Source organism: Cynocephalus volans, chromosome 3 (genome assembly GCF_027409185.1).
Source record: "Cynocephalus volans isolate mCynVol1 chromosome 3, mCynVol1.pri, whole genome shotgun sequence".
NCBI lineage: Eukaryota > Metazoa > Chordata > Mammalia > Dermoptera > Cynocephalidae > Cynocephalus > Cynocephalus volans.
In genome coordinates, this window is record NC_084462.1 from 168,801,161 (window position 1) to 168,818,501 (window position 17,341).

The 17,341-nt window shown below is 45.5% G+C and overlaps 1 pseudogene; it reads right to left on the reverse strand.

Moving 5' to 3' along the window:
• Positions 1 to 12,066: 12,066 nt before the first annotated feature.
• Positions 12,067 to 12,727, reverse strand: LOC134372793 (histone H1.3-like; annotated as a pseudogene).
• Positions 12,728 to 17,341: the final 4,614 nt, after the last annotated feature.

Below are 17,341 nucleotides of genomic sequence, written 5' to 3' on the forward strand. Positions count from 1 at the left end.
TTGCTGAGCCCTGCCGTGTGCACATACTGCTATACCAACAGCATTGTGATGTTTTTGTGTTTGCCTCCACCACAGGACTGGGAACACCATGAGGGCAGGGTCTGGGCTGTATTCATCTTGCAGCTGGTGCCAAACACTGTGCCTGATGCAGATAATCAGTAACTGTTTACTGAATGAGCAAAGTCAAGAACTTCTAAATAACTAAAAAAAGGTTACATTCTCTTCAATGCGACATTAGAAGTAATCTGTTGCAAGAGTTGGATTCTTTGAAAAAATAATTGGTATTCAATGTCCAGTATGTGGTATAACACAGGTGTATATAAGGCTAATTTGTAAACCACTCAGCTGATAAAAGGGAAGGCTTATCATGAATGGGGGAAGGGAAGAAAGAAACAAAGAGGAAGGTGTTTACCCAGAATATTCCTAAGAACATAAAATAGAAAAAAATCTAACCAGTTATATATGCATTAATGTCTTAAATCCCTTCTGTTGGAGTCACGATTTCTAGGGAGGCATTTGTATAGTGTGCCTGCTAAAAGCATGGAATTTGGAATCAGATCTGAGTTCTATATGACAATTACGTGCCCTAATGTTCTCTCAATTTCTCTCTGCCTTAGTTTCATCATCTGTAAAATGGATTTTTGTTATGTTTTAATGAAACAATGTATGTGATGCACACATAACACAGTGAGCACTCCACAGATGTAAAATTTGGGCAAGCTCCTTCCCCAGTGCTTTGCTCATGATCTGCAAGGATGGCTAGTTGCAACAAGAATGCTTTCAGGAAGCATATAAAATTACTAAATGGTGTTTATGTTATAGTCATTTTAACTGAGCCATTTACTGATATTTATTCTATATTTGTTAGTTCAATGACCTGTACTTACATGCTGGGAACCTTTCCGCTTTGTACAGAGACTGTTGTATCCCAACACCCATTCTTTCTATCTCCCTTTCAGTGTAGAGCTTGTTCCCACTCCTGAACAAGATTTGTCAGAGCACATGGCCCTCCTGCTGGAGGCCACATTTCCCAGCCTCCCTCATAGCTGGATCTGGCTCTGTGATTGTGTTCTTTCCTATGGGGCTTGCTAACTACTTCCTTTTTATCTCCTTTCATTGGGCTGAAATGATGATGTGGTTTTGGTGGAGAACCGGCTTTGACTATGTGGATGAGGAAAGCTCCTGGTCTCCTAGGGAGATGGCTGAGTAACAAGATGGAAGGAACCTGGGTTTCCAAATGGCCTAATGGAGCATAGTTGCCTATTCAACTTAGGTGGTTATTACAGAGAGTAGTAAATTGCTATCATCAGGGTCCTTGTATTTTGAGAGTCTTTTGTCATAACGGCTTAGCTTTTATGTGTGCTGTCCACCTCCACGGCTTAGCTTTTATGTGTGCTGTCCACCTCCACCCCTGCCAGCACATTCTCCCTCTACCCTTTTACCTAGTTAACTCTTTCTCTTCCTTCGGACCTCAGCTCAATGACTCTTCCTCAGGGAAGCCTTCCCTGACCTCCTCCTGTGAATTTAATTCCCTTAGTATTTGCTTTCTTGGAGACCTTATTACAGTTGGAATTGTGCATGTAATTGAGTATTTCTGTGATTACTGCTTGTCTCCCTCACTATATCATAAGCCCTTTGAGAACAAGGACCATGTCTTAATTTATTTACCATAGTATCCAGAAGAGCTTACATAGTATACAGTATACAATAAGCATTGAGTACATATCATCATTTAAAAAATCATCGATGTACCTGCCACCCCTGTGGTAATAAATGATCCTCCCTGTCACTGTTTTTCATTGCTCTCTAGAACATGGGGTGGGTTAAGTGACAAAGAACCAAAGGTCAAGCAAGGCCATTGGCCTATTATGCTGTGGGAAGAGATTCCCTTCTGTCCCCTGCATAATTCCTAATTTTAATTGACAGCACATCAGTGTGAGGCCAAGACTGGGGTTGCCAATTGTATCTATTAGGATGTGAGATGGCTCATAAAGTCAGAGGACGGAGTCAATATACCCTGGCCAACTGCAGGAGCTCTGAGTCACTGGATGGTAATTAACCCCCTTGTTGTTATTTTGTATCCAAGTTGACCAGTTGCTAAATATATGGCCATTTCAGCCTTTATTCACCTTTTCCCCCATGTGTTTAATGTCATTAGAACAAACCTCTACAGGTTTTAACTAAATTATATGGCTGCTAATCTCTAAATAAAAATATTTCCCTAGAGGTAAAATGTTGGCAATTATTTCTGCTAAATCAGATGGTGTTTTATTCCAGAAGGAAATTGTTTCTTTTCAAGTCTAGGCCAACCAGGCCATGATAGCAACTGCTGCGGAAGGTCTCATGTCCCTCCGGGGGCATTGTAAAGGGAGAAGCTGCAAATGCTGGGAGCTCTAACACGGTCTCACTCAGCACTTGTCCGCACGTATCATTTTGGGAAGCATGGGGCTTCCGTCTTCCCCATCACCTTCTTGAATAACCTCACCACATCTCTGAAGAACACATATAAACCAATTACCTTCCTAGTGGCCTGCCTCTGCAGAGATGGGTTATATATATGAAAATAATTTTCATCAGCTAAAAGGCTTTCTCTATGATGTGCCAGGAAATAATGCCGCAATATTGCCAGGAGAGGTTTCTAGAAACCAGTAGTGCCTGAGTCACATTAAAAACCTTTGAGCCCAAGCATCTGGCCCCTGCTTAAAGCCCATTTTCTTTTCATTGCTCCAGGGGAATCATTTGAAATTCCTCAAAGCTGCCTGCTTCATCAGGATTTTCAAATTGCTTTGAAAGTATGTGAAGTTTGTGAAAACCCAAATTTCATTTGCATTTAGACTTTTGCTCGGAGACCTTTCCAATTTAAATTCCAGAATTTTGTGAGAATTACAGTCTGTGTGTAACCCAGGGTCTAGAGTTACTTGAAGGCTTTCTATAGAGTCAGTGTCCAGAGAAGGATTTCACGAGAGTGGTGAGTCATGGGGACAGACGTGGTTCGCTGTTTGCTTCAGCTTCTCATCTGTGGCTCATCTCGGTGTCCTCTTTTGGTTCTTCCAGCCTTCCAACACCTTGTAAACAATATCCTATACCAAATCTTCTTTGTTTAAAATATCTTATGTGGTTCATAGTTTTCTTTCTGACTCCCTATATTTTGTGTTTATCTGTGAAGCCATCTAAAATCCATTTACAAACACAAGGCAGGGCACAACTGCATGAACAAGTGAATCAAAACAAATGGTGAGACTTCTTGGGGGCTCAGTTCTCCTTTCACACTGTGCAGAACCAGAGAAGACTAAACCCATGGGAACCATATTTTCTAATCTGACAAACTGGCTTGTGAGGTCTGATGATCTGACAGTAGAGGCAGTATCTGAAGTTGGGATTATTCCAGGAAATCTAGGGCATTTCATTGTTGCCATTAGACCAGACATGAGAAAATGCAGCACTCCTAACAAAACACAATGAATGCGAGAGTGTATAGGCCAAGAATACAGGATGACCCAGGGCGGGGAGCAGCCAAAACTACAGGCCTGTGCAGGTGACAGGTATGGCGAGCACAGAGAATGCAGCAGAGGGTAAGAGTGTGTGGTCAAAAGCAGCCCAATCCTGACATGAGGGAAAACGAGGCAATGGAAGCCAAGGCAGCTCAGGAACAGCTGTAAAAAAATCATGATAATAATGATGATAACGGTAGTGAGTACTTCCCACAAAAAGGGTTATGCCCATTTAACTCATCAAACAAGCCTGAAATATATGACACCTTCCAAAAGAATGGCTTCTCATCAGGACAAAATGAGACCTGAGAGATGTGGTGGTTTTCATAAAGAAGAGATGTAAGTGAGAGACAGACCAAGCCTCCAAATGATGATGTCCCTGGGAGGAGACACTCGAGTTCAAATCTCAACCAATTCTGTGGAATTGACCTAGGTGACATTATCCACATACTTAACTATCAATCCTATTAGACTCTTTGCTTGAGGACAGGAAACACACCTTCTCATCTTTGTATCCCTAGGACCTGTCACATGCCTGGCACAGACAGGTGATTGGAAAAAAGGCTTTTGAATGAACAGATCCCTCATTAGTTGCATATGTTACATGTAAATGTTTTGTTCACTGATGTAATATCCACTATGTGCCATATATCCTGCAGTTAATCACTATTGTTCTTATTAAGCCATTCTCAAATAATCCATCCCAACACTCTCCGTCTTACTTTTCTCCTTAACGCTTATCCCAACCTAACATACATATTCCATGTTTTACTTATGAGTAGTTACTATTTTTCCAGTAGAAAGTAAGATCTATAAAAGTAGGAGTTTTTGTCTGTTTTGTTCATTACTTGTGGCAGCCGTGACAATGTGTCTCTCAAATCTCTGACTGTGAGAAGCATGATTGCCCAAAGGCCCAGCTGCTGTGCTCTGAAATCCATCACTGCATTTGCACCAAGGCCATGCTTCCTGGGGTTGCCCCAGCCAGGGACTGAGCATGGCATTGGATGCTAAAGCACAGCTGTCCTGGGGAGAGGTGGGACTTCTCTGATGGGTGGGTGACCTTGGCTTGAAGACTCCCTGATAACTTTGCCAAACTCTCTTGGAAATGCACTTCAGTGTAAGATGCTTCTGCCCAGCCTTCCTTCTTTTCTTTATTAGCCAGGGTTCCCCAGAAAAACAGAACCACAGGATGTACACAAACTCGTGTAGAGAGAGTGAGATTTATTTTAGGAATTGGCTCACAGGATTGTGGGGTGCAAATCCAAAATCTGCGGGGTAGGTGGGCAGGCTGGGGGCCCGGGTAAGAGTTGCGGTCTGAGTCTCCGGGCTGTCTGCTGTCAGAATTTCTTCTTGCTTGGGGAGGTCTTTGTTCTAGGGAAGGCCTTTAGCTGATTGGTGAGGCTCCTGCACATTAGGACGAGCAATCTGCTTTACTCAACCTACTGATTTAAATGTTAATCTCTTCTAACAAATACCTTCACAGAAACACCTAAAACAATGTTTGACCAAGTATGTGGGCATCATGGCCTAGCCAAAGTGACACATACAATTAACCGTCACTCTTCTCTCTCCCCTTCAGCTGGGATCAGACCTGCACTGTGGCCTTACAGCTGTCCCAGCCTCTCAATGGATCCCTCTCCATTATCCCTCACAATTTCCTCTGCCTGATAAATCTTCTGCATAGCGAATTCTGACTTGGTGTCTACTTCTCAAAAAACCTGGACTAACACATTACTGTCTCTCCAGTGCCTAGTACATATAGTACATTCTCAATAAATATTTGCTAAATGAATCAGTGAATCCCATGGATGAGAGAGATTTGGCTGTGGCATGTGACACTCCGTTGAGCCCCAGAGTTGAGTCATCTGATGTGATTGGTAAGAGGCTGCCCCTTCCCCCCTCTCATCTCCTTGACTTCACTTCCAAAGTCTTAAGATGAGAGAGTACCTACTCAAAGAGAAGAGAGCCATGCTTCAGTCGAGAGTCTATGAATGACTATACTTCTTTGCCTGAGATCTCCAAGCCTGCAAAGAATCTCTTTTTCTTTGAAATCTCGATATAGTAATATAAACCAATTATTTATCAGTTGACCTCCTGGCCTTCCCCTGATGGTCACCTGGCCATGGTGCAGCTTCAATAGGGGGACAAGCTATTGCTAGGTGAGTCTACTTGTATCCCTGATTTACGGACAGAGAAAAGGGGTTTATAAATATGGGATGCTAACGACAGGCAGGGCTGTTCTGGGGATGCAAGTCTCAAGGGGAAAATAATCACATTTCATGAACTTTTGGGACAACCCAACCATTTACAGAGTAGTCAAATTAGAGTTAAAAGTACAGGAACAGGAGGCAGAAGTCAGAAGAGAGGCAGAAGACAACGTAAGGAGCAGGTGCAGAACAGCCCAGGAGCAGCCCACTCATCTTGGTGACAGGAGAGGTGAACGAGAGCTGGAAATGTACATCATCCTCACACTTTTTAAAAGATTTTAATGCCAACTGAGTAAGCCATGCCCAGGATCCTCCTGTTGCTCAGAAGGGTGGTTTCCCTGGGTCACTGCATTCAGGGAGGGAGACTCTGCAAAGTGCAGGTCCTGGGGCCACTGCCACAATTTGCTGGTCCCCCCTTGCCCTCCACCCTGTTGTGTCCACAAGAATCTGACCTCCAAACATATTCGTTCACGGCTGGTGGACGGCCATCTGCTCCGAAGGCAGCCACCTCTCCACCAGTCCCCCACCTTTAGAAGCCTAGATGGGTTTCCTTCCTTCCAGCTCCACAACTCCAATCAAGCTCTCGAGTGGCCCCTTTGAAGCCACTGTCACTGGGTGGAGGCAAAGGGAAAACACTTTCCTCCTCACAGCCATGGCAGGTCGAGGGTGGGGTGAGGGGGTGCCTCTCAGACCCAGCAGGCTGATAGCTCTTGCTGGAGAAATCCTCAGTTCTACAGAGCCGCGAAGAGGCAGTGAACTGACACTCCATGCAGCAACATGAATGAATCTCACAGGGTAACAATGAGCAGAAGCCAGCCATGAAGGGCAACACACTCTGTATAGGTCACGGATATGAAGTTCAAGGACAGGCAAAAGGATTCTATGGTGATAGAAGTCAGAACAATGGTTACCTCATCAACTTAAGATTTTGTACTTCACTGTATGAGTATTTATGCCATACCTCAGTAAAAAAATAAAACTCTCTCCCCTGGCTTCTCTTTTGATAAAAAAAAAAAAGTCTGGAGGTAGGCGATCACTGCCGCAGACACAGCCAGTTTCACAGGCTCTTTCAGACTCTCCCGTGTGGACAGTCTACACCTTCCTCTGAGTCATGGGCCAGCAGGAGGGTTTGCATTTCTTCTCGTCCGGCCACAGCAGCAGCCTTCTTCGGTGTAAAGCAACAGTGCAGGTGCAGTCCCCTCATTTCTGCCCCCACCCTGCAGTGACAGCAGTGCCCTTGGGGGCCCAGTGCCCTGGAAATGTCTGGGGACCTGAAGTTCCAGCATTCGGGGTGGGGGCGGGGGTCTGAATCCAGCCCCCATGGCATAGCTGTGCCAGGGACAGGTTCCCTCCAGTAGCCCCACTGGCAGCAGTGGTGAGGACCACCCTTCTGATAGGGCTGGTGCTAACAGTAAGGACAACAGCAGCCGCCATATGGCAGCCAAGAGGACTATTTGCACATTCACGGAGACACTCCCAGAAACTTTCTCTCTCTTCCTTTCTTTCTTCTTTTGAAACACCATGTCCTCCAAATTCAATCCAGTTGTCTTAAGCAAGCTAGGAGGGGGAAACAATTCCAGACACTTAGACCTTTGCAGTTCCCTGCAAGTTCAACTCTCTGAAGCATTAAGGGGGAGGCTGTGTCAGATTACAACCGCTGCACAGCTGCTGGGGGTGAGGTGATCCAAAGGGTGTCCCTGGGACACAGCTTGCACTCAGCTTCTGGTGCCAGACTCCTTGGCAGTATATCCTCCTCTCTTCTGTCACTGCCTTCATGGAGTGGGCTGTGCGTGGGCCAAGAGACACCACTGCATGGAAAGAACTCTGAGGATGACCTCCCAAATGGCAACACTGACCACTTCCCTGGGTCAGCTCTCGTAATAGAAGCTTTTGCCAAGTGCAAGTTTGTTTGGTAGAGCTGGGACTGCTAAAATTGTACAGCTGCACCATGGGGGCTGCCCCGAGCCACATTTTTCTTTCACTTCTCAGGAGGTGCAACCAGAAAAGAGACCATCTGCCTCCTGCCAAGCGACATAGAGACACAGAGCTTTGCCACATGAGGGTAACAGGGCTCCCAGTGGCAGCCTGCAGGACATGGTGTCCTTAGAGGGAGGAACAGGCAGGTGCTGGGGTAGCTTCAGGGCTCAGACTATGTGTCATTGTGATTGACCTCCTGGGGACCCAGAGGTGACAGCCATGCAGAGGCAAGAGCATGAACTGGAACAGATCTGTTATGTGGCCTCCTGTCAAACACTCAGGTTCAGACAAATGGGCCTCGTGGTTGCCTCTGCAGAAGCAATGTTCTCCCAGGCCTTCTCTGCTGGCTGATCAGGCAACAGGTCTGGTGAGGGGACAGTAAAAGAGATGGACTCAGCTGCAGCTGCCCCTGTCCAAGTGTCAGGAGGTATGCATTCTAGTCCCAGTTCTGGCCCTTACAGCTGAGAAAACTTGGGCAAGTTATTTAATCTCTGTGTGCCTCAGTTTCCTCATCTGTAAAGTGAAGGTAACAAGCTGCCCCCCTGACTTTAACCAGCAAGATGATATGAGAATAAAACCAAATAGTACATGTAAAATTAAAAGCCTTGTGTAGATGCAAACCTTTGGTTAAAATAATGCATTTTATTATTGGGATAACAACAATATTCTCAGAGCCTTTTCAGAGCATTCTTGCATGAATTTCTCCAGGTAAGCAGATCCATGGAACATTTTAGGGTTCACTTGACAACCCCATCAGTACACCTGGGAACATCTATTACAAGTTGAAATAAAACAATATTAATTCAATGATGTGTATGCAAAATTGACAAAACTCCCTTCCCTCATTCTAAAAAAGTCCTGACTTTGTTGTATTAGTGTTGCTTCAGTAATACTGCAGTAACAATTAACCCCAGAATCTTGGTAGCTTAACCACTTTATGTGTCTGGTGTGGTTTGGTAAAATGCTCTGCTCCACCCAGTCATTCAGGGACCTAGGCTGATAGAAGCTCTTCCCTCATACAGCTGTGCCATCTGGAACATGCAGCTTCCTCAATCACTGGAGAAGGGAAGAGAGAGTTTGAGAACCTCTCATGGGCTTTTCACTACTTCTGCCTGGAAGTGACAGGTCACTTATGCTCATATTTCATTGGCTAGAGTTAGCCACATGCCCCAATCAATGCAATGGGGCTGGAAATGTAGGCGAGCAGATGGAATACCTGGAGAATACACTTGGGTTGTTCAGCTTCCACAAGACTGAGCAAATGAGCTGGTCATACCCAGGTCACAGGGTCAGAGCTGCTGTGCACAAGGGTGTAGCTCATGCCCTGCCCAGAGGCACTAACTGGGGCTAAAGAAGGCCTGAAATCCACCCTTTACTCTGCTTATCATGCTGTGCACACATGAGATTGTGTCCTCTCAACTCTACCTGGGTCATTTTACTTCCTCTCCATCTAGGATCCACCCGTCAGCTTCATCATAGTAGTTTCAAGCTACTTTTAACCACTGTAGATGCACTTTGCTTACTCTTAACCCCAGACTTACTGGCAGCATGACCTCGGACAAGAAACTTAACCTCTCTGAACTTAATAGTTCTGCATCCATAAAATGGGGTTGACAATACTTGACCGGGTTACAGGTGAGGAGCAAAAGGTAAGTATGAAAACCCCCTAGCCCAGTTTCTGGAATGTTGCATGTACAATTAGTAAATAGCAGTTATAATGATATGGATGATGATAAATCCTATAGCTCAGCCTTCACAGAATGCGGGCTGTGTTTCTCTAGAAGGGAAATCCTGCTTTATGCTCATGACCACCACCTTATCCTCTCCTTCTCTTTTCTGGGACATCACTAACTGTCCTCCTGAGGCTCTGAGGCTGGTACCCAAGTTGGAGCTTGCTGTGAAATTGGACAAGCCAGGCTCATCCAGATGCCCCAGTGTGACTGTGGTGTGGGATCTGGGGTGCTGAGGACTGTGTAGCCACTGCCTGTGTGTGTCGTCAGCCCAGGGGCTGAGGCAGGGCCTGGGAGGGCGGGGTACAGAAGCAAGGACCATGTGGAACCTGCCGGGCCCCTCTGCTCAGCATGGCATCAAAGTTTCTCAGATAGTAATGGCTGTCGTTTCTAGAACTTGCACTGGTTCCTTTTTTGGCTAACTCTAACCCGAGAACTCAAAGGAAAGCAGATTCTGGAAAACAGAGGTCCCCATGTAATCAAGCAGAGACTGTCCAGCCCCCACAATGACCCACTTGTTAGGGCTGTGGGGATTCACTGAGATGACATGGGTTGAATATCCAGTACCACTGGGTACGTGGCGGCTGCTCAGTCAGCAGCAGCTGTGTTGATGTTGTCGTGATTGTAATTCTTTGTCCTCGAGGAGAGTAGCTAAGGGATTGGTGGCCAAAGACGGGAGAGAGACTTCTTTTAGTCTGTTTCCTTTTGCACCGTTGGAAAACTTTACTATGCGCATGCATGCATCACTTGAAAAGACACTATTTTTAAATTGTTTAAAAATAAATTAAAACATTTTGCTGTTCAAGTCGACATTCTCGTTGCTGTAGGGAAGCCAAGAAGCCAAAAGTGTGGGGGGGTTTCTTTCTGATTTTTAAAAAATAGCTTCAGACAACTCATGGCTCCAGGGCCATGCCTCTCCCGGTCTATTTCCTGAAGATGATTGAAGGGGCGGCAGGGTCTTATTTTCGTATCAGTAAGGGCTACACCAAGATCTTTAACTGGCAGCAGGAGCAATAGCTTGGCTACTTTTGATCTGGCTCCATCAGCAACAGAGGCTCATTGGGGCATCCATGGGGGTGTTGGAGTCAGTGAGGGTGGGGGGCAGAGTAATGCTCCCTCCTTGAAGATGTCCACGTCCTTATCCCCAGAACTTGTGAATATATTACCTTCCATGGCAGAAGGGAATTAAGGTTGCATATGAGATTGAGGTTGCTAAGCAGCAGATAGGAAGATTCTTCTGGATGATCTGGGTGGACCCAGTGTAATCACCAGGGTCCTTACAAGTGGAAGAGGGAAGCAGAAGAGGAGATGAGAGTGATACGATGTCAGAAAGACTTGACTGGCCACGCAGGCCTTGAAAATGGAGGAGGGGGCCAGGAGCCAAGGGATGCGGTGGCCTCCAAGAGCTGGAAACGGTAAGGTGACAGATTCTCCCCTCGAGCCTCCAGAAGGAGCACAGCCCTTCTGACACTGTGATTTCAATCCTGTGAGACCTGTGTTGGACTTCTAACGCACACCAAGGTAACATAATAAATTTGTGTTGTTTTAAGCCACTAAGTTTGTGGTCTTTTTTATGGCAGCAGTAAAAAAAACTAAGACAGTGACCTTAGGACCCTCGCTGTGTTAATGTGTTACAATTTCACTGTGCTGTGGTTGAAGAAATAATCTATGGAGTGGGAGAGAGGGTGGGAGGTGAGGTATGGAGGGGCGGGGGTGAGAGGGCATCTCATATATATTTTTGGACCACATCACAATCTTCCATCAGGACCAAGGTGTGTAAGGACCATGCCATGCTGGGGGTAGGCACTAGAATTAGTGGCTCTGGGAGGATTGCTCTGGGAGGGAGTGTGACCACGTACTTCAGTGTGGAGTCCAGGAATCTTTTATTATTATTATTTTTTTGAAAATTATGATTATATTTATTTATTTATATTATTTAGATTACAATGCAATTTATCCAAACTTTCTAATACCCTTGAGCAACATTTCTTAAGGAAATCTATTTGTTTTTTAATTGAAACATATTGATTGTACATATTTATGGGGTACAGAGTTATATTTCAACACAGGGATACAATGTGTAATAATAAAATCAGGAAAAAAAATAAAATAAAATAAAATCAGGATAGTTAGCATATTCATCATTGCAAAATTCAATGTTTCTTTGTGATGAGAACATTTGAGCTCCACTCTTCTAGCCATCTGAGAACATAGCATAAATTATTGTTAATTATAGACACCTAGCACTCCTGTCCACCACCAGAACTTATTTTTCCCAGCAAGCTGTAATTTTGTGTCCAGGCAACATTATTGACCGTGCTCCCTTCCACTTTACCTCCCCTTCTTTAGACAAATCTTTCTCTCTCTCCGAGCCTGTTTCTCCAAGGCCCATCACATCCTAGGGTAAGAATCATCTGTAGTGCTTATTTAAATGCAGATGTCTGAGTCCCCTGATAGCCCTGGGGAATCAGGATATCGGGGTGGGTCCCAGGACATGCATTTCAAAAAAGCTCCGCAAGGGATTGTTGAGTACCCTGAAGTCTTGGGGCCACTGCTCCAGGAGTTACAACCCAAAGCAGCAGGCTCAGCATTGTATCAGCAGGGCTCACCTGCGGGATAGGGTGTCATCCCAGGAAGCCAGGAGCACTGCACAGGACACTGTCAGAATTGAGCCTCTGAGATCTTCAAAGCAGGACATATCGCTCCAATTTCACTTCTCCTTAGGGCCATCTTCTCTGCCTTTGTAGCCTTCAGCTTGGCAGATCTTGGCCTGGCTGCCTCGGCTTTAGGGGCTTTCAGCTTGGCTGGACTCTTGGCAGCTCTCTTTGGTTTGGCTGCTTTCACCTTTTAGGGGCTCGGCCCCTTTGTTGGCCCCAGCAGCCACTGCCAGCTTTTTTGCTTTCTTCGGGGTCTTCTTGGTGCTCTTCCTTGGGGTGGTGGTGCCTGTCACCTTCTTGAGCTTAGGTTCCCTGGAGGCCACCTCACTGAGTTTGGAGGAGCCTGAGGTGCTGGTGCCCTTGGTCTGCAGCAGCACCCTCACTTACCCGGTTCTTGAGACCCAGCCTGATGCTGCTGTTGTTTTTCTCCACGTTGTAGCTGGTGGACACCAGCGCCTCTGTGAATGCTGCCAGGGAAACACAACTGTGATCTTGGAAGTGGTCACCACCTTAGTAATGACCTTGGACATGGTGTGGGGGTGGGGGGAGCAGTGCTGGACGCCTTGTGTTTTCCAACAGTGCACCGTTTTCTTCCCCTTCTTTCCAACAGGTGTCTTCTCTGTAGGTGTGGAGACAGCAGGAGCGACCAGAGCAGTTTCTGACATGTTTCCATTTTGCCAAGAAAGCCAAAAAGTAAGCTCAAACTGTTAGAATGGTGTGTCCCCTGTAGGTTTTTAAAAGCACTCTCAGGGCATTCTGGTTCTGTCCTGAGGATGAGTGGTGCCTCCTCCTAGCAGAGAATCAAGAATCTACTGGATGGACTGGACAATCAAAACATGATATTTATAGTTTTCGGGAAAAATTACACAAGTTGCAAAGCACTGGAGGGTGGTGGAGAGAGCACAGGCTCTGCCGCTGCCCGCTTCTGCATGCCAGTGTCCCGCTTTCCAGCTGTGACAACGTGGGTGTGGTGTTGGCAGCCCTGATCTTGCCGGTGCCTCACTAAGCTCAGGCCTTGCTGTGGAGTAGGCTGCCCTGATCACCCTATTAAAATAAGCTCCACCCCACAAACCCTTTACCTGGCTTTGTTTTCCTTTTACATAAATAACGTAATTTACCTTTACATTATTTAAGTATTTGTGTACTGTCTTTCTCATCCACTCACAGGTGAGCTCCCTGAAGGCAGCGACCTTGGCTATCCTGTTCACCATGTCTGCTAAGTACCCGGATCTGTGCCTGACACGTAGCAGGTCCTCCAGAATTAGTTGTCTTAGAAAAAAAATTAAGATTTAAGAGAAATAAGATATGCAATGTGGTTAGCACAGCGCCTGGTGCATTGTCAATGTTCAGCAGGTGTTGACTGTCTTACCACTAGTATCACCATCATTAGTAGCTAGAATCTGGAAATCTGTGCTTTTGAGCTAGGGAAACCCAGGTAGAAAGACCTTAAACTAAGAGTGAGTGCTTCAGGCCACACTCCCTCCCGCCAACCTCATCCACTCCCACCTGAACCTCTCAGCCCAGCGTCTGATCCACCTGCCGAGCCTGCCTGCTCACCTGGCTGTTCTCTGAGTCAGCATCACTCAGTTGCCCAGGGCTCCTGCTGAGGCTGGTGCACGCAGGCAGAATGACTCTGGGAAACCCTCTTCGTGCTCCAAGCAAGGACGGTTCAGGCTCCAGCAAGGACACTTGGGGGCAGGTAGGCAGGGCAGTCTTCATGGGTATGTGACACGTGTAGTTGCATAGAGCCCCATGTTCAGAAGGGACCCATGCTTGGCTTAATTCTCTGCTGTTCCCATCTTGAAATTCTTAATAATGTTATCTTTGAACTTGTATTTTGTATATGAAGTTTGATGAGACAATGGAGCATGCACATGAACAGAGGAGACACGTGCAATATTCATGTCCCCCATTCTTTGTCACCCATTGCATGTAGAGTTTACAATGCTCCCCGAGCACAGAATTCTGGGGGACCCACAATGTGTGGGAGTTCAGGGATATTCTAAGTGAGTACAAGAAAGTGTGTTACATCCACAATTTAGTAGGTGGGTGGACTTAGAGCCCCAAGATGCCACACTTTCCAATCAAACCAGAACTTGCTTCAAACATAGAAAGAAGGCAATGATATTCTAAGAAACACTGATGACCAAGGTACCCTATCCTATCATGGTAGACAGAATAATGGCTCCCAAAGATGTCCACGCCCTAATCCCTGGATGCTGTGAATATGTTACTTTACATTGGCAAAAAGGACTTTGCAGATGTAATTAAGGCTAAGACCTTACAGCAGGGAGATTATCCTGGGTCATCTAGGTGGGCCCAATTTCATCATGTGAGCCTTTTAAAACAGAGAACTTCCTCCAGCTGTTCTTCTCCAGAGAGAAGTCAGGGGGACTCAAATTGAGAGGGATTTGACCTGCCATTTCTGGCTCTGAATGGAAGAAGGAGGCCATGTGCCAAGAAATGCAGGTGGTCTCTACTTGCTGAGAATGCCCTATGGCTGACAGCCAGCAAAGAAGCAGGGGCCTCGGTCCTACAACCACACAGAACTGAGTTCTTCCAACTACCTGAAGGATCCTGGAAGTGGAGCATCCCCAGAGCTTAGAGAAAGGAACACAGCCTCATCAGACCTTGATTACAGCCTTTTGAGACTCTAAACAGAGGACCCAGTGGAGCCGTGCTATACCTGGACTTTTGACGTAAGAACCGTGATATAATAAGTGAGTGTTCTTTAAAGCCTCTAAGTGTGCGGTAATTTGTTAAGGCAGCAGTAGAAAACCTTCAGTCCCTTATGCTGAAAATGATAACATAGAAGGAAAGGGAAAGATAGAGAAACCAATAGTTTTTCTTCTTAGTGTTTCCTTATTTATCAGTAAGATGAAGGTAGAGAGTGTTGGTAGAATGTGTGTGCATCCAGAAGTGAAATAAAACAGATGAGTTAGTTTTATGCATTATTCCCACTGTCTAGTAAGACTGAAGTACATAATCATGTATGAGCAATGAAATGCAAATTGTATAACTTGGTGTTCCATGTAAGAGTTAAATGTTCTTACTTGAATTTAAAAGCTGGCATTGCACAGTATAAAGGTGACTGCTGGAATTCTTGCTAATATTCTTCAATTTTAATTTGTATTTACTTAGAATGACATTAAATAGTGAATAAAAGACACCATGACAATTTGAGAGCAAGAAACACAGAAGAAAAAAGCTTTATATTTAGTAGTTTTAATGGCAGTTTCCCCCTGCTTTTTGGACAAGGGGACCCACATTTTAATTTTGCACAGGGCCCCACAAATCATGTAGCCAGCTCTGCATGCGAGGTGGAGGAGAGTGTGACCCAAAAGCTTTTATAGGCAGCACATTTGAGTTAGCAACACTCCCAACCACTTGCTCAGCACAACAACAATAGCAACACACACACACACACACACACACACACACACACACACACACACATGCGGACTCAAAGTTGTCTTTTGATTTGGGGGCAAGGTTTGGAAAAGATTCTGGTGTCCCCAGTATCAGGCATTTCAGGAGATTTCTGTGGCACACACTGACTGAGCTCTGAGGGGCTACCCCGTGAGGTATGGGGGGGTTCCCTAATTTATCACATTTCTTGATTTCATGAGCAACCCTTCACCAAAAATCAAGCCACCATTGTTCCCTTGTAATATTCATTTATCGAGCTCCCGCTATACATCAAGCTTTGCACTTTTACAAATCTGATTTCCTGTAAAACTCACAACAATTCTGAGAAGCAGCTTGTAAAACTACAAATGAGGAAACGGAAGCTCAGTGGATGTATGTGACTTGCCCAGGGTCAAACACCTCTTTATTTGAGAGACATATTTCTGATTTCCTGAGTGTTTGCTCAAATCTCTCCTCTCCATGGGGCCTACCCTGACTGTTTACTATTACAAACTGCACTCTGACTGCAGCACTCCCAGACACCCCTGCCCTGCCCTACTTTTCCCTCTTTTTCCATAATATTTATCACCTGCTAACATACTACGTAATTGACATGTTTATGTTTGTTGTCTATTTCTGTCCCCACTGCCAAAATATAAGCACCTTGAGAGAAGGTGCTTTCTCTGTTTTGTTCACTGATTGTTTTAGTTTGTTCAAGCTGCTGTAACCATAGACTGCGTGGCTTAAACAAGACACATTGACACATTTAGTTCTCAGTTCTGGAGGCTGGGAAGCCCAAGAGGAAGGTGCTGGTAGATTGGGTGTCTTGTGAGGGTCTTTTTCTGGTTCATGGACTGCGGTCCTTTTGCTCTATCCTCACGTGGTGGAAGGGGTGAGAAACCTCTCTGAGGCTTCTTTCATAAGGGCACTAATCCCATTCATGAGGTTTCCAGCCTCATGACCTAATTGATATCGGAGGTAGGGTCTGGGGGTCCTGATAGTTAGCCTCAACCCACCCTGTCCTCTTAATCAGGTTCTTGACTCTGCCACAGGAAAGAATTCAAGTGCAGAGTCACAGTAGAAAGTGAGAGTAAGTTTAATATAACAGATAAGAAATGCAGGTTCCACAGAGAGAGTGCGGTACAGCTCCAGAGACTGAGTGGGTCCCACACCAAGTTTAACACAAAAGCAAGAACTACATACTTAAAGTTCAGTACAGAATGCAGGCTGGCTCAGAAAGCAAGCAGCTGCTTGCTGGAAGTAAGTCTGATACATAGTAAAGTATACACTCCTGAGCCAGGAAGTGCAGGTTGCCTCCAGGAAAGTGAGCAGCAACCCTGCCTTCTGCTGGGATTTGGCTTTTTTAGTTTTTCTATCTAATGAATATTCAATTAAGGGAGTGGTTCCCAATTACATAATATTTATTCTTGCGCATGTTCAGTCAGTCTCTTCCTGGAACATGTTCATTAGTCATACCCTATCATGTGCACCGTGCGTATTCAAGAACATTCTGTGCTCTCTAGCACCTCTAGTGGAAGGTCATTCAACCACCAGGGTTACATAACCCTTCCCTACTGAGCATGCCCAGCCACTGTATTTGCATAAGACAGACGCTTATGGTCTCACTTTCCCATGTTGGTGCAGAAAATAGGTCTAACTGGCAACATTAACTTTCCTCTAGGGGAGAGTCAAAAGGAGGGGCCTGAAACCTTGGGGAATGTTCATCTATATCCTTTGTAATAAACCAGTTAAGGTACGTAAGTGTTGCCCTGGGTTCTGAACGGCTTGTTACCCAGAGGCATGTCCTGAAACCCACGCGCAGGGAAAATGAGCACCTCCAATATCTAGTCACCTCCTAAAGGCCCCACCTC